General features: G+C 40.3%; 1 protein-coding gene across 4 annotated transcripts in view; it reads right to left on the reverse strand.

Annotated features, from left to right (window-relative positions):
- The window catches only part of SLC39A9 (solute carrier family 39 member 9), a 70,773-nt gene that overhangs the window by 37,459 nt on the left and 11,442 nt on the right, over positions 1-21,872 (reverse strand). The gene's annotated exons all lie outside the window — the stretch shown is intronic.

The following is a 21,872-nucleotide window of genomic DNA, read 5'->3' on the forward strand; positions in this document are numbered from 1 at the left end:
ATTCAGATTTAAAACCTCAAAAATGTGAATTCTGACGATCACGGGAAGATGGCAGTGTGAGTAGTGCAGTGGAAATCTCCTCCCAAAAACATATACATTTATGAAAATACAATAAATACAACTATTCCTAAAAGAGACACCAGTGGATACAGTACAACAGCCAGGATACATCTACATCTGCGAGAACTCAACATCACACAAAGGGGGTAAGATACAAGCCACAGCCAAGTGGGACCCAAACGCCCCCCCCACCCCAAAACCCGGAGGGAAGAAAGGAGTCGGAACGGGTAGGGAGTGAAGTCCAGGACTGCTAAACAACCAGCTCTAGAAATCCGCACCTGGAGCGCAGACACAAGGTGCACGAGGTGCTGGATATTAGAGAAACGGAAAAGCAAAACCTGCAGGCAGGTCCCAGCAACCGGTGCCCCTGAGACAAAAGAAAAGCGAGTGCTTTTTGCAAGTCTTAAAGAGACAGGGACCCCACAGCTGGACGAAGTTGTCCCGGCACACTTAGTCAGCAGCTGGGAATTCCAGGGAACTTTAGGCGCCCTAACCCCGTGGGCGGCAGCATAGCTCTGAAGCCCCTCACGGCACTAAGCAGCCTGCCAGTCATTCCCCCAACTGGCATGGCCCCGACACACAAGCCCAGTAGTGGGAGAGTGGCAGCACGCGCCGGGGGTGGTGGCACCTGAGGGGACTGGGAGCGCCTTGTGTGAGCCCGCCGCGGTGGTGACTGAGCAGCCTGGGAGTGGCCCGCGTGCACCAGCAGCAGAGGCACCAGAGAGGCCCGGGAGAGGTCTGCAAAAGCCCACGGCGGTGGCGACTGAGTGGCCCAGGAGCAGCCCGCGCATGCCAGTGGCGGCGGCACCAGAGGAGCATGGGAGAGGCCCACATGCACCTGCAGCGGTGCCAGAGGGAGCAGCCACGCTTCCAGCAGCCGACTGGAATCCCAGCCTGATGCACAGCCACCCGGGCCAGACACAAAGGCTGCTGTTGGCATACAGCTGCCCGGCAGGGGCGCCACTATCATGGAGAAGCACACCTGGTGTGCCTGTCACTCCCCGCAGGGCTCTGTGATGCTCTGACGGAGACCCCACCCACAGCAGCTTAGGGAATTAACCTGGTGGCTGCCCCAGGAGCGTGGGTAACAGACACAGGCAGCGGAGAAGGGCAAGGCATCCAGCAAGCAGCAAAGAACTTTCTTCTCCCAGCTGACACAACTGCAACCTGCCTACAGCCACCGCTTTCACCATAAAAAGGCAGAAAAATTTAATCCAGTCCAAAATAGTCCAGACAACCCCTGAGAGAGGATCTGCAGAGACAGATCTAACCAGTCTCCCTGAAAAAGACTAGAAAATAAAAATCATAAACATGTTGATGGAGCTGTGGAGAAATATACAAGAGCTAAGGGATGAAGTCCGGAGGGAGATTAGAGAAATGAAACAATCTCTGGAAGGATTTATAAGCAGAATGGATAAGATGCAAGAGGCCACTGATGGAATAGAAACCAGAGAACAGGAACACATAGAAGCTGATGCAGAGACAGATAAAAGGATCTCCAGGAATGAAACAGTAGTAAGAGAACTGTGTGACCAATCCAAAAGGAACAATATCTGCATTATAGGGGTACCAGAAGAAGAAGAGAGAGAAAACGGGATAGAAAGTGTCTTTGAAGAAATAATTGCTGAGAACTTCCCCAAACTGGGGGAGGAAATAGTTGCTCAGACTACGGAAGCACAAAGAACTCCCAACAGAAGGGACCCAAACAGGACACCACCAAGACACATAATAATTAAAATGGCAAAGATCAAGGACAAGGACAGAATATTAAAGGCAGCCAAAGAGAAAAAAAAGGTCACCTACAAAGGAAAACCCATCAGGCTATCATCAGACTTCTCAACAGAAACCTTACAGGCCAGAAGAGAATGGCATGATATATTTAATGCAATGAAACAGAAGGGCCTTGAACCAAGGATACTGTATCCAGCACGATTATCATTTAAATATGAAGGAGGGATTAAACAATTCCCAGACAAGTAAAAGTTGAAGGAATTTGCCTCCTACAAACCACTTCTACAGGGCATCTTAGAGGGACTGCTCTAGATGGGAGCACTCCTAAAAAGAGCACAGAACAAAACACCCAACATATGAAGAATGGAGGATGGAGGAATAAGAAGGGAGAGAAATAATCACCAGACTGTGTTTATAATAGCTGAATAAGCGAGTTAAGTTAGACAGTAAGGTAGTAAACAAGCTAACCTTGAACCTTTGGTAACCACGAATCTAAAGCCTGCAATGTCAATAAGTACATATCTTTCAATAATCACCCTAAATGTAAATGGACTGAATGCACCAATCAAAAGACACAGAGTAATAGAATGGATAAAAAAGCAAGATCCAGCCATATGCTGCTTACAAGAGACTCACCTCAAACCCAAAGACATGCACAGATTAAAAGTCAAGGGATGGAGAAAGATATTTCATGCAAACAACTGGGAGAAAAAAGCAGGTGTTGCAATACTAGTATCAGACAAAATAGACTTCAAAACAAAGAAAGTAACAAGAGATAAAGAAGGACATTACATAATGATAAAGGGCTCAGTTCAACAAGAGGATATAACAATTATAAACATATATGCACCCAACACAGGAGCACCAACATATGTGAAACAAATACTAACAGAATTAAAGGAGGAAATAGAATGCAATGCATTCATTTTGGGAGACTTTAACACACCACTCACTCCAAAGGACAGATCCACCAGACAGAAAATAAGTAAGGACACAGAGGCACTGAACAACACACTACAACAGATGGACCTAATAGACATCTATAGAACTCAACATCCAAAAGCAACAGGATACACATTCTTCTCAAGTGCACATGGAACATTCTCCAGAATAGACCACATACTAGGCCACATAAAAGAGCCTCAGTAAATTCAAAAAGATTGAAATCCTACCAACCAACTTTTCAGACCACAAAGGTATAAAACTAGAAATAAATTGTACAAAGAAAGCAAAAAGGCTCACAAACACATGGAGGCTTAACAACATGCTCCTAAATAATCAATGGATCAACGACCAAATTAAAATGGAGATCCAGCAATATATGGAAACAAATGACAACAACAACACAAAGCCCCAACTACTGTGAGACTCAGCAAAAGCAGTCTTAAGAGGAAAGTATATAGCAATCCAGGCATATTTAAAGAAGGAAGAACAATCCCAAATGAATAGTCTAATGTCACAATTATCAAAATTGGAAAAAGAAGAATAAATGAGGCCTAAGGTCAGCAGAAGGAGGGACATAATAAAGATCAGAGAAGAAATAAATAAAATTGAGAAGAATAAAACAATAGAAAAAAATCAATGAAACCAAGAGCTGGTTCTTCGAGAAAATAAACAAAATAGATAAGCCTCTAGCCAGACTTATTAAGAGAAAAAGAGAGTCAACACACAATAACAGAATCAGAAGCAAGAAAGGAAAAATTACGACGGACCCCCACAGAAACACAAAGAATTATTAGAGAGTACTATGAAAACCTATATGCTAACAAGCTGGAAAACCTAGGAGAAATGGACAACTTCCTAGAAAAATACAACCTTCCAAGACTGACCCAGAAAGAAACAGAAAATCTAAACAGACCAATTACCAGCAACGAAATTGAAGCGGTAATCAAAAAACTACCAAAGAACAAAACCCCCGGGCCAGATGGATTTACCTCGGAATTTTATCAGACATACAGAGAAGACATAATACCCATTCTCCTTAAAGTTTTCCAAAATATAGATGAGGAGGGAATACTCCCAAACTCATTCTATGAAGCTAACATCACCCTAATACCAAAACCAGGCAAAGACCCCACCAAAAAAGAAAACTACAGACCAATATCCCTGATGAATGTAGATGCAAAAATATTCAACAAAATATTAGTAAACCGAATTCAAAAATACATCAAAAGGATCATATACCATGACCAAGTGGGATTCATCCCAGGGATGCAAGGATGGTACAACATTCGAAAATCCATCAACATCATCCACCACATCAAGAAAAAAAAAGACAAAAACCACATGATCATCTCCATAGATGCTGAAAAAGCATTCGACAAAATTCAACATCCATTCATGATAAAAACTCTCAACAAAATGGGTATAGAGGGCAAGTACCTCAACATAATAAAGGCCATATATGATAAACTCACAGCTAACATAATACTGAACAGCGAGAGGCTGAAAGCTTTTCCTCTGAGATCAGTAACAAGACAGGGATGCTTACTCTCCCCACTGTTATTCAACGTAGTACTGGAGGTCCTAGCGACGGCAATTAGACAAAACAAAAAAATACAAGGAATCCAGATTGGTAAAGAAGAAGTCAAACTGTCACTATTTGCAGATGACATGATATTGTACATAAAAAACCCTAAAGACTCCACTCCAAAATTACTAGAAATAATATCGGAATTCAGCAAAGTTGCAGGATACAAAATTAACACACAGAAATCTGGCTTTCCTATACACTAACAATGAACTAATAGAAAGAGAAATCAGGAAAACAATTCCATTCACAATAGCATCAAAAAGAATAAAATACCTAGGAATAAACCTAACCAAAGAAGTGAAAGACCTATACCCTGAAAACTACAAGACACTCTTAAGAGAAATTAAAGAGGCCACTAACAAATGGAAACTCATCCCATGCTCTTGGCTAGGAAGAATTAATATTGTCAAAATGGCCAGCCTGCCCAAAGCAATATACAGATTTGATGCAATCCCTATCAAATACCAACAGCATTCTTCAGTGAACTGGAACAAATAGTTCAAAATTTCATATGGAACCACCAAAGACCCCAAATAGCCAAAGCAATCCTGAGAAGGAAGAATGAAGGGGGGGGATCTCACTCCCCAACTTCAAACTCTACTACAAAGCCACAGTAATCAAGACAATTTGGTACTGGCACAAGAACAGAGCCACAGACCAATGGAACAGAATAGAGACTCCAAACATTAATCCAAACATATATGGTCAACTAATATTCAATAAAGGGGCCATGGACATACAACGGGGAAATGACAGTCTCTTCAACAGATGGTGCTGGCAAAACTGGACAGCTACATGTAAGAGAATGAAACTGGATCACTGTCTAACCCCATACACAAAAGTAAATTCAAAATGGATCAAAGACTTGAACGTAAGTCATGAAACCATAAAACTCTTAGAAAAAAACAAAGGCAAAAATCTCTTAGACATAAACATGAGTGACCTCTTCTTGAACATATCTCCCCGGGCAAGGGAAACAAAAGCAAAAATGAACAGGTGGGACTATATCAAGCTGAAAAGCTTCTGTACAGCAAAGGACACCATGAATAGAACAAAAAAGGTATCCTACAGTATGGGAGAATATATTCATAAATGACAGATCCGATAAAGGGTTGACATCCAAAATACATAAAGAGCTCACACACCTCAACAAACAAAAAGCAAATAATCCAATTTAAAAATGGGCAGAGGAGCGGAATAGACAGTTCTCTAAAGAAGAAATTCAGATGGCCAACAGACACATGAAAAGATGCTCCACATCGCTTGTCATCAGAGAAATGCAAATTAAAACCACAATGAGATATCACCTCACACCAGTAAGGATCACCACCATCCAAAAGACAAACAACAACAAACGTTGGCGAGGTTGTGGAGAAAGGGGAAGCCTCCTACACTGCTGGTGGGAATGTAAATTAGTTCAACCATTGTGGAAAGCAGTATGGAGGTTCCTCAAAATGCTCAAAATAGAAATGCCATTTGACCCAGGAATTCCACTTCTAGGAATTTACCTTAAGAACGCAGCACTCCAGTTTGAAAATGACAGATGCACCCCTATGTTTTATCACTGCACTATTTACAATAGCCAACATATGGAAGCAACCTAAATGTCCATCAGTAGATGAATGGATAAAGAAGATGTGGTACATATACACAATGGGATATTACTCAACCATAAGAAAAAAACAGATCCTACCATTTGCAACAATATGGATGGAGCTAGAAGGTATTATGCTCAGTGAAATAAGCCAGGCAGAGAAAGACAAGTACCAAATGATTTCACTCATATGTGGAGTATAAGAACAAAGGAAAACTGAAGGAACAAAACAGGAGCAGAATCAAAGAACCCAAGAATGGACTAACAGTTACCAAAGGGAAAGGGACTGGGGAGGATGGGTGGGAAGGGAGGGATAAGGACGGGGAAAAAAGAAAGGGGGCATTACGATTAGTATGTATAGTGTAGGGTGGGCACAGGGAGGGCTGTGCAACACAGAGAAGACAAGTAGTGATTTTACAGCATCTTACTACACTGATGGACAGTGACTGTGAAGGGGTATGTGGGGGGGAGACTTGGTGAAGGGGGGAGCCTAGTAAACATAATGTTCTTCATGTATTTGTAGATTAATGATACCAAGAAAAAAAAAAGAAAATGTAAGAAATGATCCTCACAATACACAGATGAAAAATCAAAGACCAAAGAAATGATCTACCTACGATTATATGGCTGGGCTACTTAATTGTAGAGGCATGGTTAAATTTGACATTGCACTCTGTTGCTCTACACATTTCAAGACACTGTCCATCACATGGTATAGTACATACAACCCATTATATAAAATTCACCTCTGAGAAAAGATAACATTCAATCACACAACCTCTTTAAATAATGTGAGCCTGAAGAACCCCTTGGCAACACCAAGAGGAAAAAACCAAATTGTAATTAGTTATAATTGTTTTCTATTGATTGCTTCTAAAAGTCCATGTCAACGTGATAAAGAAAGGACAATGTAATGAGATTTTCATGACATTTTATTTCTTCAATGTAGAGGACTATTCTTTATTCTGAGAAAATGTCCTACTTACGTTTTGGTCTTAAAATGTCCTTTCTTTTAAGAAATGATGATGACAATAGTTATTGTTTTTCTTTTTAGTGTCCTTACTTGGCAAAATCAAAAGCGGGTAATCCTGCATGAATTTTCCCTATTTCAAAAATATTATTGGCCTGTGAAACTCAAAAGCCTTGAAAACCCTGGTGTATACAGTATGCATGAGATCTGTATTATAATAGCACACACAAAAAATCAGAAGCAAAGAATTTGAGAATTTGTAGAAAGATGTCATAAGTTAACCTAAGTAAACCTTCTAACTTTGTAGTATTTCCTTGCAGGAAAGGCAATGTGAGCTAGAATCACTGTATTACATTTTGAGTTCATTTTGAAATTAAATAAAGCACATGTATTTACCAATGAAGATAAACATCCAAAACACTATGTTTGTGTGTCCCTGTAACCCCTCCCCCAAAATTAAGTTCTATGAGGGCAGAGTCTTTGTTTTTAATTTACTACTGAACTTTCAGTTTATAGGACAGTATCTGGCACATAACAGATTCTCTCTAGATATTTATTCAAAGAATGAACTAAATGCCCAACACCATGCAAGACACTAGCGACTTGGTACCCACTACTTCACTGGCCCTAATATCAACAAATATACAAATGTGGTGGAACCTCTTTACAGTATTTGTGAGGGGAAACAGGCCTACAATATCCCTTGTTAAGCGTTAACAATATCAAAAATTTTCAGTGGCTAATTGATTTGTAACTTATGCTTGGCTCACACGGTATTCTAGATCTATCATAGGATTCCATCACAGTAAATGTGAAGCAATGCTGTCATTTGTCTCACTAGTGAGAAAATCTTGAATGACATCTATTTTTCCCCCAGGAGCTCAAAACCTTGTTCAGTCACTTTTTCAATCTTAAACAAAGTAACATGAAGATTATTTTATCCTATATAACTTTTATCAGCTTGGTAGATGTCTGCTAGGGTTCTCACAGTGACAGCTATTATAAAGGCAAAACACTTTTGATGAGAAGAATAATCAATAGTAAAAAAAAAGCATCATTGCTATAGGTGGAAGTTTCAATTTTTATTTTTAATTTCTTAACTACATAAATCATTTGATTTATTTCAAGCACTAGAGATATGGTCTTGTTACTTGTATATCTATATTCTTTCATACAACTTCACAACTTGGAATTCAATCTCACAACTGTGTATATATCAAAGTTAAAATGCTGACAGGTTCTCTTCTTTGCTTATAGTAAAACACTAAAAGAGTGTATTGAAATGAAGAACTATAAATTCCAAGTGTAGTTCAAGATGAAAAGAGAGTTTCCAAAGCAACAGTTTCTGTCAGAGAAGTGACATATTTGCTCAAGGGACACATGAGCCATGCAATGCCATTGCTTTTATGTCATCTCATTTTACAGTTTCACAGCTGTAGCCTGACTGAGCCAAAGGACTCACCAGGCATATTAATTAAAACAACAGCTTGTACTCAACACCATTAACTGTCAATGCCAAGTTCTGAAATCAGTTTACTTTTCTTGGCAGATACCAAGGTAGTTAAATGGTTTTTCGTTCCTTGCTCATAGAAAGTCAATAAATTGTTTGGTTCAACTAAATATAAGCCAATAATTTTTGAAGCTTTTAATATTGAGAATAGTTTTTTTCCAATGCCCCTGTACTCTCCTACTTTAATACCGATAGCACCAACTATAGTTTTTTTTTAATGTATTTTTTGCACCAACTATAGTTTCCTAAAAAATAAAGATGCTTCTCTTGTTAGAAGATCAATCCCTTCAAAGCTCTAGGCACTGAAGAGATGAAATACAGAGAGTACAGAGTAACTCTCGTTCAAGCCACAAAGGCTTTCTCCATATTCTTACAAATAAACCTGCTTCAAGAAGATGCTTCCTAACTCAATTTAACTACTACATTTCCTGCTGCTAAGTGTAATTAACACGTAATAAAGAAAACTCAAACTCCGACTTTGTCTTCAAGTCCTTAAAACTGAGAGAAGATGCTAAAAAGTTACTCCCTCTAAGTAGCAGCTGTGTGACCCTAGGCACACAGTGTCCCAGTGTCCTTCTCTGTAAGAGGGGGTTGTGAGGACAACTACTATTATTCTATGATCATATAGAAGGATGGTATGAGCTCACTTACACAAAGTAACCTTTATCTTCAATATCATGAGAAGCATGCAGAAAAAGCTTGAAGCCCTTCCTTCTCAAGAATAACAAAATGAAACCCAGATACTTGGTTGGATAAAAGTTCCAGTGAACAAAGCTATAGTTGCCATTTTGCCAGTGGTATATAAGCTTTCCTTTCCTAATTCACTTGACATAGAGGTAGTAACAAGCAATACTATCAATGCCACTTCCTCCAATCTTAAGAAACAAGACGAATTTTTTTTCTTTTTGTATAAGAATCCTTTCTAAACATAATGGAGCTAAACATAAATGGAAATCCCGTAAAAGTGTTTGGTATGACTACAGAACCAAAACCAAACAAGAACCCATTGGGAAAGAGCCTGGAAAAACACTGGCAATAAATAATATATTCTTAATGTATAAGAAGTTCAACTGAACTAAGACAATTTAAATAATAAAATATTTTTTTCTCCATCAAATTCAGCAAGGTTTTAAAAATTAACATAGTACTCAGTGTTTGTGAGAAGTGTCATTTGCATTTGCTTAAAAAAATGCATTAAAAAAACCTGGTAATACAGATTGAGAACCTTTTTAAGGACATTTATGCCCTTTGTTCCTGTCATTCTACCCCTGAGGAAATACTCTTAAATATGGTCATATTAGTAGACATGAAAATATTCATTCAATACTATTATCATGGCAAAAACTTGAAAACTAAATGCATAGTAAGAATTTCTGTACATAAAATAACTTAGTGTAATGAAGACATTTAAAAATGCCTAGAACATATTTTTAATAATAAAAGAAAATGCTTATATTACTAGGTAAAAGGAAGAATGCAAAATTATACATGTACCACATAAACAACCATGTTAAAAATGCAAACAAATAGAAAAAAAAGAATGCAAAGAAACAGAAATGTTAGTAGTAATTCTCAATGGACAGTGGAAGAACAGATGATTTTGCAATCTTTTTATACATTATCATGTTTTCTACATTTTCACAAAGAGCCTCTATTGTATAGCTAAGCCTTAGAAAAAAATTTTTTGTTCATCTAATTAGAGACTATATAAATAATGGCTTTGAACTTACTAAACTTTGAGGCTGTTTCCTAATCTATCAACAAGACAAGAATGATCTCTTCCAAGGTTACTGTTACGATCAACACAGACTTGACACACAAGTTGACACACTGCAGCTCTTATTATTTTTAATTATTGTGTTATGGTCAGATTAGAGAGCACAAGGCCCTTAGCTTAAACAGAGATGTTTTCCCCTTTATTTGGTTCTAAACAACCATACTTTGAGGTTTTTTAATAATTTGAAAATTTTTTTCAGTTCTCCTCACCTTGTTGTTATGCTGTGACATATCTCCTCTACTTATTCCCACTCTTCCTACTTTGCTGTTTCTAGTTGTCAAAGAGCTCGGAAATAGGTCCAAGCCCAGGGGTTTAGGCTGGTAACTCAGAAACATGGGTCGGTTGGCCCACACAGTGATATAATATTTTAATTAGCAGCCAAAATATGAAATTCAGAAGATTTCACATAAAAATCCAGATTTCTAGCTTCCGAAGAGTAGGACAATTGGAGAACACCAGGGATAGTATCATCAAATGGCACATGCTCTTCACCTGACCACAGTTCTCACTACTCCCTAACTCCCAGGCAATGACACTGAAGGCCAGCTGGCATGTATCATGACACTTGAACTGTTTTACCTTTCTTTAAGCCTGACTCACTGATCAGCCTCAATAGTTATTTGATTATTATGACCCATTACCTAGTTGCATTAGTCAGAGTACAATTAAGAAAGAGAAATCATAGAGTAATTTGAACAAGAAATGTAACATTTAACATACAGAACAACTATAACCAAGGACTGAAATAATGACAAATTAGCTAGCAAGAGAGAACTAAAGAATATAGGAGTAGCAGATAAAAGGAACAGTGACTACCCAGGACCAAGATAAGAGTGCTCAAAGAAAAAGTTCTACAAGGGCTGAGATCCAAACACTGCTAGAGAGGGCGTGGCTGCGGCTCAATGAATGGCAGTAAAAGGTTCTGGGACCAATTCTGGTATGTATGTGGCTGGGGGGGAGTCCCCCATACCAAGCAATGCTGGGACACCAGCTGGGTGACCTACAAGTTCACCTCAACTCTTGACACTACCTGGAGAAAGAATCAGCTCAGGGATCCTCCCACACCCACCCCAGCCCTCCCCTGGACCTCTGCCCCACACTTCGGAGGCCAGCTGCAAGTCCAGGGGATCATCTATAGATTGGGGGTCCTAAGGACCCCCTCCTCCTTGTGTTTGATTGATTTGTTAGAGTGGCTCACAGAAGACAGAGAAACATTTTATTTATAGATTACTGATTTATTATAAAAAAGATGTAATTCAGGTAGAAGAGATGCATAGGGCAAGAGCCAGAGTTTCCATGCTGTCTCTGAGCATGAAACTATTCTAGCAACTCCATGTGTTCACCAACCTGGAAGCTCTCTGTACCCCTCTTCTTTTGAGTTTTTAATGGAAGCTTCATTACAGGGCAAGAATGACTAAATCACTGGCCATTGGTTCAACCTCCTTTCCACTCCTTAATGGGACTGAAAGTTCCAACCATGACCTAAGGTGTTCCAAAAGTCACCTCATTCACCTAACAAGACACCTTTATGGCTCTCCACACTTAGGAAATTCCAAGGATTTTAGGAGATCCAGGCCAGGAATAGGTACTCAACCAAATATACATTTCTTAGTATAAATCACAATGTTACAGGCAGTGAAGTTTCTGTAGGGCCACATTAGTGGAACGTGCTGGAAATCTGCACTTAAGGGTGTTCATGGGAAAGTGTCTTACTGGAGAGACTCTCATAAAAACTACCCAAGGTGTGTCCCAATGGGAAGTACTGAGTACTAGTTACAGGAGAAGCTGTGTGTTCAGTAGGAGTCTGGGGCCTTAAAAGTGGCCTGCAGTGCAGGAGTTAGGCAATGGAAAAGCCTAGCCTCAGAAGCCTGTGCTGGGGAAGCTGGACAATGTGGAGGCTGCTTGTGCTACAGGAATTGGTGCCAGAGAAGTCGCCTAGGAGCCTGCTGAGCAAGCATGCCAGAACCAAGAAGGAAAACCCCTTCTTCTCACAATTTCTCTCCAGTATCTTCTATTGACAAAGCACAACTTTGTGCCAGCTAGCAAAGGAAAAACATTTAAAGGGCCCAGATCTGTTTTTGCAGAGTAGTCAACGAAGAGTGAATTTGGAGCAATAAACTGGTAAGTGGAATACTAGCCTACTAGAATTACAAAAAAATATACAGAAGAGTGAGAGACAAGGACATGTAAAAGGCTTGCTCTTCAGGCTAGCTAGCTAATTGGAGACATTTTTGGTCCTTTAGATTAATGAGGTTCCTGGATGCACAAATTTTACACAAGAGGTGCTACCAATATTCTTTTCCTTCATCTCTATTATAATAACTAATATATTTATTAACTACTATTGCCAAACATATGCTAATCACTTTACATATATTAATTCATTTAATCCTCACAACAATCCTAACAGGTAGGTATTTCTATTATCCCCACTTACAACAAAAGTAATTTGCCCAGCCTCATATAGCCAGCAAATGGCAGAGCCACGATCTAAACCTACACAGTCTAGCTCAAAAATCTTAAGCACTAGGCTAACCTGCTTCTCTACAAAACCCATTTCCTTGTTTCATTTTTTTGTTTTTAGTACCCGTCTTCTTTCCTCGATGTGCCTCTGTTAAATGCAAATAGTGTTAATAAAAAGAAAATATAAGGTACTTTTTTGGTTAATAGAAAATTGGTTAATAGAAATTTTTGGTTAATAGAAAATTGACCCCTGGATAAACACAGGATTTCTAATACATAGTTGATGTAATTCTCTAGTAGTTAACCCCAAGATCCTTTCACATCCATATAACTGGGGCAGAAGAATTTCTAGACCAGACTGAATGTTAATATTCAAGGATCACAATTTCTAAATTCCATGATAGGTTTTAAGAAATACTTGTAACTGGGATTAAAGATGGTAGCATGAGAGGTGAGACAGAAACCTCCTCCCAAAACCACATATATGAAAATATAGCAAATACATCAAATCCTGAAGAGCAACAGGAAAGAAGGCTGCGGCAGACTGCCTACACCTGGGGAAAACAGCAGACCTCAAGGAAAAGGGTAAAGTACCAAAGCCGTGATCTGGAGGCACACAACCCCTTCCTCCACCCCAGCTCACGGGAGAAAGAGAAATGGAGCGGGAGCGGGTGGAGGCCTAAGACTGCTGAACACCCAGCCCTGGAGATCTGCTTTGGGAACAGGAACCTACATTACATGGTGCTCTGGAGATTAGTGGGGATGGAAAGCTAAGGCAGGGGAATACTTGGAGAGACTGAGATTCCAGTCACTTGTGGAAAACACGTATCCACGACTGGCTGCTCTGGGACAAAAGAAAGGCAGGCAGTCTGAGAGACTTCCTAACAGTGAGAGGGCTGCTAAAGGGGCAAGGATTGCATAGAGCTTGCTGCACAGAAGAAAGGACAGATGAACAAAATTGTCCAAGAGCACTCTGTCCAGGAGGTTGGGAACTTTCAGGTGCTCTATCCCCCTGGCTGGCTATGCACCTATGAGGCCCCCAACCATGATACGCAGCCTGCTGCACCTTCCTCCCGGCTGGCACCAGCTAGCAAACCAGTTAACCCCCGCCACTGGGTGGCCCTGCCTATGGAATCTACAAGTGCAAAGCATAGAGGCTACTCCCTGTGCAATCAGCCCATTGGCCCTGGCAGTGGAGGCAGGCACTGCAGCCGGGAAGCAGGAAAGAGCTCTTTCCTCCAGACAGGCATTGGAGGCTCACCTGTGACCTCCGCCATCGCTCCAAGGACTGAGCAGCTCCAGAGAGTAGAGCTTCTGGGCACTAGACGGCACCACCTACAAATATGAAATGTCAAAGGAACCTGGTTCAAACAAAAATCCCCCAAACACCAGAAAGAGGGTGAGGTGAAACTGAATTCATTAATCATCCTGAAAAAGATATCAAAATAAAAATTATAAACATGATCATGGAGCTACAGAAAAATATTCAAGAACTCAGGGAGGAATTCAGGAATGAGATACAAATGCTGAAAAATACAGTATCTGAAATGAAACATACAATGGAGGTATTTAAAAGCAGATTAGATGAAGTAGAGGAGAACGTAAATGACAGAAACTAGAGAACAGGAATACAAGAAGCTGAGGCACAGAGAGAAAAAAGGATCTGTAGGAATGAAAGAATACTGAGAGAACTCTGTGACCAATCCAAAAGGAACAATATTTGCATTATAGGGGTACCAGAGGAAGAGTAGAGAGAAAAAAGGATAGAAAGTGTTTTTGAGGAGGTAATTGCTGAGAACTTCCCCAATGTGGGGAAGAAGATAGTCTCCCAGGCCATGGAGGTACACAGATCTCCCAACACAAGGGACACAAGGAAGGCAACACCGAGACATATGATAATTAAAATGGTAAAGATCAAGAATAAAGACAGACTTTTAAAAGCAGCCAGAGAGAGAAAAAAAATCACATACAAAGGAAAACCCATCAGGCTATCATCACACTTCTCAGCAGAAACGTTACAGGCCAGAGGGAGTGGTATGATGTATTTAATGCAATGAAGCAGAAGTGCCTCAAACCAAGAATACTGTACCTAGCAAAATTATCATTTAAACTTCAAGGAGACATTAAACAATTTCCAGATAACCAAAAGCGGAGAGAATTTACCTCCAACAAACCATCTCTACAGTGTATTTTGGAGGGACTGCTATAGATGAAGTGTTTCTAAGGCTAAATAGCTATCACCAGAGGAAATAAAACCACAGTAAAAAAAAGTAGAACAATTAATTACTAAGCAGATGCAAAATCAAATCAATTACACCCAAAGTCAGTCAGGGGACAGACAAAGAGTACAGAATATGATACCTAATATATAAAGAATGGAGGAGGGAGAAAAAGGAGGGAATAAAAAAAGAAACTTTAGATTGTATTTGCAATAGCATACTAAGTGAGTTAAGTTAGATTGTTAGATAGTAAGGAAGTTACTCTTGAACCTTTGGTAACCACAAATCTAAAACCTGCAATGGCAATAAGTACATACCTATCGATAATCACCCTAAATGTAAATGGTCTGAATGCACCAATCAAAAGACACAGAATCACTGAATGGATAAAAAAACAAGACCCGTCTATATGGTACCTAAAAGAGACTCACTTCAAACCCAAAGACATACACAGACTAAAAGTGAAGGGATGGAAAAAGGTATTTCATGCAACTAATAGGCAGAAAAAAGCAGGAGTTTCAGTACTTGTATCAGACAAAATAGACTTTAAAACAAAGAAAGTGGGGGGCGGAAGATGGCGGCGTGAGTAGAGCAGCGGAAATCTCCTCCCAAAACAACATATATCTATGAAAATATAACAAAGACAACCCTTCCCAGAATAAAGACCAGAGGACACAGGACAATATCCAGACCACATCCGCACCTGAGAGAACCCAGCGCCTCGCGAAGGGGGTAAGATACAAGCCCCGGCCGGGCGGGAGCCGAGCGCCCCTCCCCCCAGCTCCCGGCGGGAGAAGAGCAGACAGAGCGGGAGGGAGACGGAGCCCAGGGCTGCCGAACACCCAGCCCCAGCCATCCGGGCCAGAGTGCAGGGCCCTCGATACTGGGAAAACAGGGCAGCAAGAACAGTGAGCAGGCACAGGAGGCTGGGCGACAGAGGAATAAGAAAAGCGCGCGACCATTTTTTTTTTTTGCTTTTTTGCTGCTTTGTTTTGGCGAGCGCTTTTTGGAAGTCTTAAAGGGACAGGGACCCCAATATTAGGGAAACAGGGCAGAAAGACCGGTGAGCAGAGGCCTGAGGCTGGCACCGGAGAATAAAGAAAAACGAACGACCACCTTTTTTTTTTTTTTTTTAATTAAAAAAAATTTTTTTTTTTTTTTAATTAAAAAAAAAAAATTTTTTTTTCTTGTTTTTTTTTTTGTGGTTGTTGTTTTGTTTTGGCGGGTGCTTTTTGGAAGTCTTAAAGGGGCAGGGCGGGTCACTTAATACAGAGGTAGGGAATCCGGGATCTCTGGGCACCCTAACCCCTGGGCTGCAGGGAGCAGGGAGGCCCCTTACGGAGATAAATAGCCTCCCAGCAGCTCCTGCTCCAACGCGACTCCACCATTTTGGAGTAGCTGCCCGAGCCAGGCCACGCCCACAGCAACAGCGGAGATTAACTCCATAGCAGCCGGGCAGGAAGCAGAAACCCTGTCTGCGCGCAGCTGCGCAGCACAAGCCACTAGAGGCCGCTGTTCTCCCAGGAGAGGAGGGCCACAAACCAACAAGAAAGGAAGTCCTTCCAGCCGTCACTCGTCCCAGTTCTGCAGACTATTCCTATCACCATGAAAAGGCAAAGCTACAGGCAGACAAAGATCACAGAGACAACACCAGAGAAGGAGACAGACCTAACCAGTCTTCCCGACAAAGAATTCAAAATAAGAATCATAAACATGCTGACAGAGATGCAGAGAAATACGCAAGAAAAATGGGATGAAGTCCGGAAAGAGATCACAGATGCCAGAAAGGAGATCGCAGAAATGAAACAAACTCTGGAAGGGTTTATAAGCAGAATGGATAGAATGCAAGAGGCCATTGATGGAATTGAAATCAGAGAACAGGAACGCATAGAAGCTGACATAGAGAGAGACAAAAGGATCTCCAGGAATGAAACAATATTAAGAGAACTGTGTGACCAATCTAAAAGGAGCAATATCCGTATTATAGGGGTCCCAGAAGAAGAAGAGAGAGGCAAAGAGATGGAAAGTATCTTAGAAGAAATAATTGCTGAAAACTTCCCCACACTGGGGGAGGAAGTAATCAAACAGACCACGGAAATACACAGAACCCCCAACAGAAAGGATCCAAGAAGGGCAACACCAAGACACATAATAATTAAAATGGCAAAGATCAAGGACAAGGAAAGAGTGTTAAAGGCAGCTAGAGAGAAAAAGGTCACCTATAAAGGGAAACCCATCAGGCTAACGTCAGATTTCTCAACAGAAACCCTACAGGCCAGAAGAGAATGGCATGATATATTTAATACAATGAAACAGAAGGGCCTTGAACCAAGGATACTGTATCCAGCACGACTATCATTCAAATATGACGGTGGGATTAAACAATTCCCAGACAAACAAAAGCTGAGGGAATTTGCTTTCCACAAACCACCTCTACAGAACATCTTACAGGGACTGCTCTAGATGGGAGCACTCCTAGAAAGAGCACAGCACAAAACACCCAACATATGAAGAATCGAGGAGGAGGAACAAGAAGGGAGAGAAGAAAAGAATCTCCAGACAGTGTATATAACAGCTCAATAAGCGAGCTAAGTTAGGCAGTAAGATACTAAAGAGGCTAACCTTGAACCTTTGGTAACCACGAATTTAAAGCCTGCAATGGCAATCAGTACATATCTTTCAATAGTCACCCTAAATGTTAATGGGTTGAATGCACCAATCAAAAGACACAGAGTAAAAGAATGGATAAAAAAGCAAGACCCATCTATATGCTGCTTACAAGAAACTCACCTCAAACCCAAAGACATGTACAGACTAAAAGTCAAGGGATGGAAAAACATATTTCAAGCAAACAACAGTGAGAAGAAAGCAGGGGTTGCAGTACTAATATCAGACAAAATAGACTTCAAAACAAAGAAAGTAACAAGAGATAAAGAAGGACACTACATAATGATAAAGGGCTCAGTCAAACAAGAGGATATAACCATTCTAAATATATATGCACCCAACACAGGAGCACCAGCATATGTGAAACAAATACTAACAGAACTAAAGGGGGATATAGACTGCAATGCATTCATTCTAGGAGACTTCAACACACCACTCACCCCAAAGGATAGATCCACTGGGCAGAAAATAAGTAAGGACACGGAAGCACTGAACAACACAGTAGAGCAGATGGACCTAATAGACATCTATAGAACTCTACATCCAAAAGCAGCGGGATATACATTCTTCTCAAGTGCACATGGAACATTCTCCAGAATAGACCACATACTAGGCCACAAAAAGAGCCTCAGAAAATTCCAAAAGATTGAAATCCTACCAACCAACTTTTCAGACCACAAAGGCATAAAACTAGAAATAAACTGTACAAAGAAAGCAAAGAGGCTCACAAACACATGGAGGCTTAACAACACGCTCCTAAATAATCAATGGATCAATGACCAAATCAAAATGGAGATCCAGCAATATATGGAAACAAATGACAACAACAACACTAAGCCCCAACTTCTGTGGGACACAGCAAAAGCAGTCTTAAGAGGAAAGTATATAGCAATCCAAGCATATTTAAAAAAGGAAGAGCAATCCCAAATGAAGGGTCTAATGTCACAATTATCGAAATTGGAAAAAGAAGAACAGATGAGGCCTAAGGTCAGCAGAAGGAGGGACATAATAAAGATCAGAGAAGAAATAAATAAAATTGAGAAGAATAAAACAATAGCAAAAATCAATGAAACCAAGAGCTGGTTCTTCGAGAAAATAAACAAAATAGATAAGCCTCTAGCCAGACTTATTAAGAAGAAAAGAGAGTCAACACAAATCAACAGTATCAGAAACGAGAAAGGAAAAATCACGACGGACCCCACGGAAATGCAAAGAATTATTGGAGAATACTATGAAAACCTATATGCCAACAAGCTGGGAAACCTAGGAGAAATGGACAACTTCCTAGAAAAATATAACCTTCCAAGATTGACCCAGGAAGAAACAGAAAATCTAAACAGACCAATTACCAGCAACGAAATTGAAGAGGTAATCAAAAAACTACCAAAGAACAAAACCCCCGGGCCAGATGGATTTACCTCGGAATTTTATCAGACATACAGGGAAGACATAATACCCATTCTCCTTAAAGTTTTCCAAAAAATAGAGGAGGAGGGGATACTCCCAAACTCATTCTATGAAGCTAACATCACCCTAATACCAAAACCAGGCAAAGACCCCACCAAAAAAGAAAACTACAGACCAATATCCCTGATGAACGTAGATGCAAAAATACTCAACAAAATATTAGCAAACCGAATTCAAAAATACATCAAAAGGATCATACACCATGACCAAGTGGGATTCATTCCAGGGATGCAAGGATGGTACAACATTCGAAAGTCCATCAACATCATCCACCACATCAACAAAAAGAAAGACAAAAACCACATGATCATCTCCATAGATGCTGAAAAAGCATTTGACAAAGTTCAACATCCATTCATGTTAAAAACTCTCAGCAAAATGGGAATAGAGGGCAAGTACCTCAACATAATAAAGGCCATCTATGATAAACCCACAGCCAACATTATATTGAACAGCGAGAAGCTGAAAGCATTTCCTCTGAGATCGGGAACTAGACAGGGATGCCCACTCTCTCCACTGTTATTTAACATAGTACTGGAGGTCCTAGCCACGGCAATCAGACAAAATAAAGAAATACAAGGAATCCAGATTGGTAAAGAAGAAGTTAAACTGTCACTATTTGCAGATGACATGATACTGTACATAAAAAACCCTAAAGACTCCACCCCAAAACTACTAGAACTGATATCGGAATACAGCAAAGTTGCAGGATACAAAATCAACACACAGAAATCTGTGGCTTTCCTATATACTAACAATGAACCAACAGAGAGAGAAATCAGGAAAACAACTCCATTCACAATTGCATCAAAAAAAATAAAATACTTAGGAATAAACCTAACCAAAGAAGTGAAAGACTTATACTCTGAAAACTACAAGTCACTCTTAAGAGAAATTAAAGGGGACACTAACAGATGGAAATTCATCCCATGCTCGTGGCTAGGAAGAATTAATATCGTTAAAATGGCCATCCTGCCCAAAGCAATATACAGATTTGATGCAATCCCTATGAAACTACCAGCAACATTCTTCAATGAACTGGAACAAATAATTCAAAAATTCATATGGAAACACCAAAGACCCCGAATAGCCAAAGCAATCCTGAGAAAGAAGAATAAAGTAGGGGGGATCTCACTCCCCAACTTCAAGCTCTACTATAAAGCCATAGTAATCAAGACAATTTGGTACTGGCACAAGAGCAGAGCCACAGACCAATGGAACAGACTAGAGAATCCAGACATTAACCCAGACATATATGGTCAATTAATATTTGATAAAGGAGCCATGGACATACAATGGCGAAATGACAGTCTCTTCAACAGGTGGTGCTGGCAAAACTGGACAGCTACATGTAGGAGAATGAAACTGGACCATTGTCTAACCCCATATACAAAGGTAAACTCAAAATGGATCAAAGACCTGAATGTAAGCCATGAAACCATTAAACTCTTGGAAGAAAACATAGGCGAAAACCTCTTAGACATAAACATGAGTGACCTCTTCTTGAACATATCTCCCCGGGCAAGGAAAACAACAGCAAAAATGAGTAAGTGGGACTATATTAAGCTGAAAAGCTTCTGTACAGCAAAAGACACCATCAATAGAACAAGAAGGATCCCTACAGTATGGGAGAATATATTTGAAAATGACACATCCGATAAAGGCTTGACGTCCAGAATATATAAGGAGCTCTCACGCCTCAACAAACAAAAAACAAATAACCCAATTAAAAAATGGGCAGAGGAACTGAACAGACAGTTCTCCAAAAAAGAAATACAGATGGCCAACAGACACATGAAAAGATGCTCCACATCGCTAATTATCAGAGAAATGCAAATTAAAACTACAATGAGGTATCACCTCACACCAGTAAGGATGGCTGCCATCCAAAAGACAAACAACAACAAATGTTGGCGAGGCTGTGGAGAAAGGGGAACCCTCCTACACTGCTGGTGGGAATGTAAGTTAGTTCAACCATTGTGGAAAGCAGTATGGAGGTACATCAAAATGCTCAAAACAGACTTACCATTTGACCCAGGAATTGCACTCCTAGGAATTTACCCTAAGAATGCAGCAATCAAGTTTGAGAAAGACAGATGCACCCCTATGTTTATTGCAGCACTATTTACAATAGCCAAGAATTGGAAGCAACCTAAATGTCCATCAATAGATGAATGGATAAAGAAGATGTGGTACATATACACAATGGAATACTACTCAGCTATAAGAAAAGGGCAAATCCAATCATTTGCAGCAACATGGATGGAGCTGGAGGGTATTATGCTCAGTGAAACAAGCCAAGCGGAGAAAGAGAAATACCAAATGATTTCACTTATCTGTGGAATATAAGAACAAAGGAAAAACTGAAGGAACAAAACAGCAGCAGAATCACAGAACTCAAGAATGGACTAACAGGTACCAAAGGGAAAGGGACTGGGGAGGATGGGTGGGTAGGGAGGGAAAAGGGGGGGAGAAGTAGGGGGGTATTAAGATTAACATGCATGGGGGGGTAGGAGAAAAGGGAGGGCTGTACAACACAGAGAAGGCAAGTAGTGATTCTACAACATTTTGCTATGCTGATGGACAGTGACTGTAAAGGGGTGTATAGGGGAGACCTGGTATAGGGGAGAGCCTAGTAAACATAATATTCGTCATGTAAGTGTAGATTAGTGATAGCAAAAAAAAAAAAAAAAAAAGGGCAGTTCCTGTGTGGTAACCTCCAACGAGTTCTACACAAGGGTATAAAGGGCATATAAAAGTGTAGGCAAAGGGTCTGTTTGTGTTTATACAGAAGATCAAAGCCTAATTGGGCTACCCCGAAAATGAACTAAGATACGATATGAAAAAGAACTTCCAACATCTGCACTCTCTGGAAGACTCA

The sequence above is a fragment of the Manis pentadactyla genome, chromosome 11, assembly GCF_030020395.1.
Source record: "Manis pentadactyla isolate mManPen7 chromosome 11, mManPen7.hap1, whole genome shotgun sequence".
Taxonomy (NCBI): Eukaryota; Metazoa; Chordata; class Mammalia; order Pholidota; family Manidae; genus Manis; species Manis pentadactyla.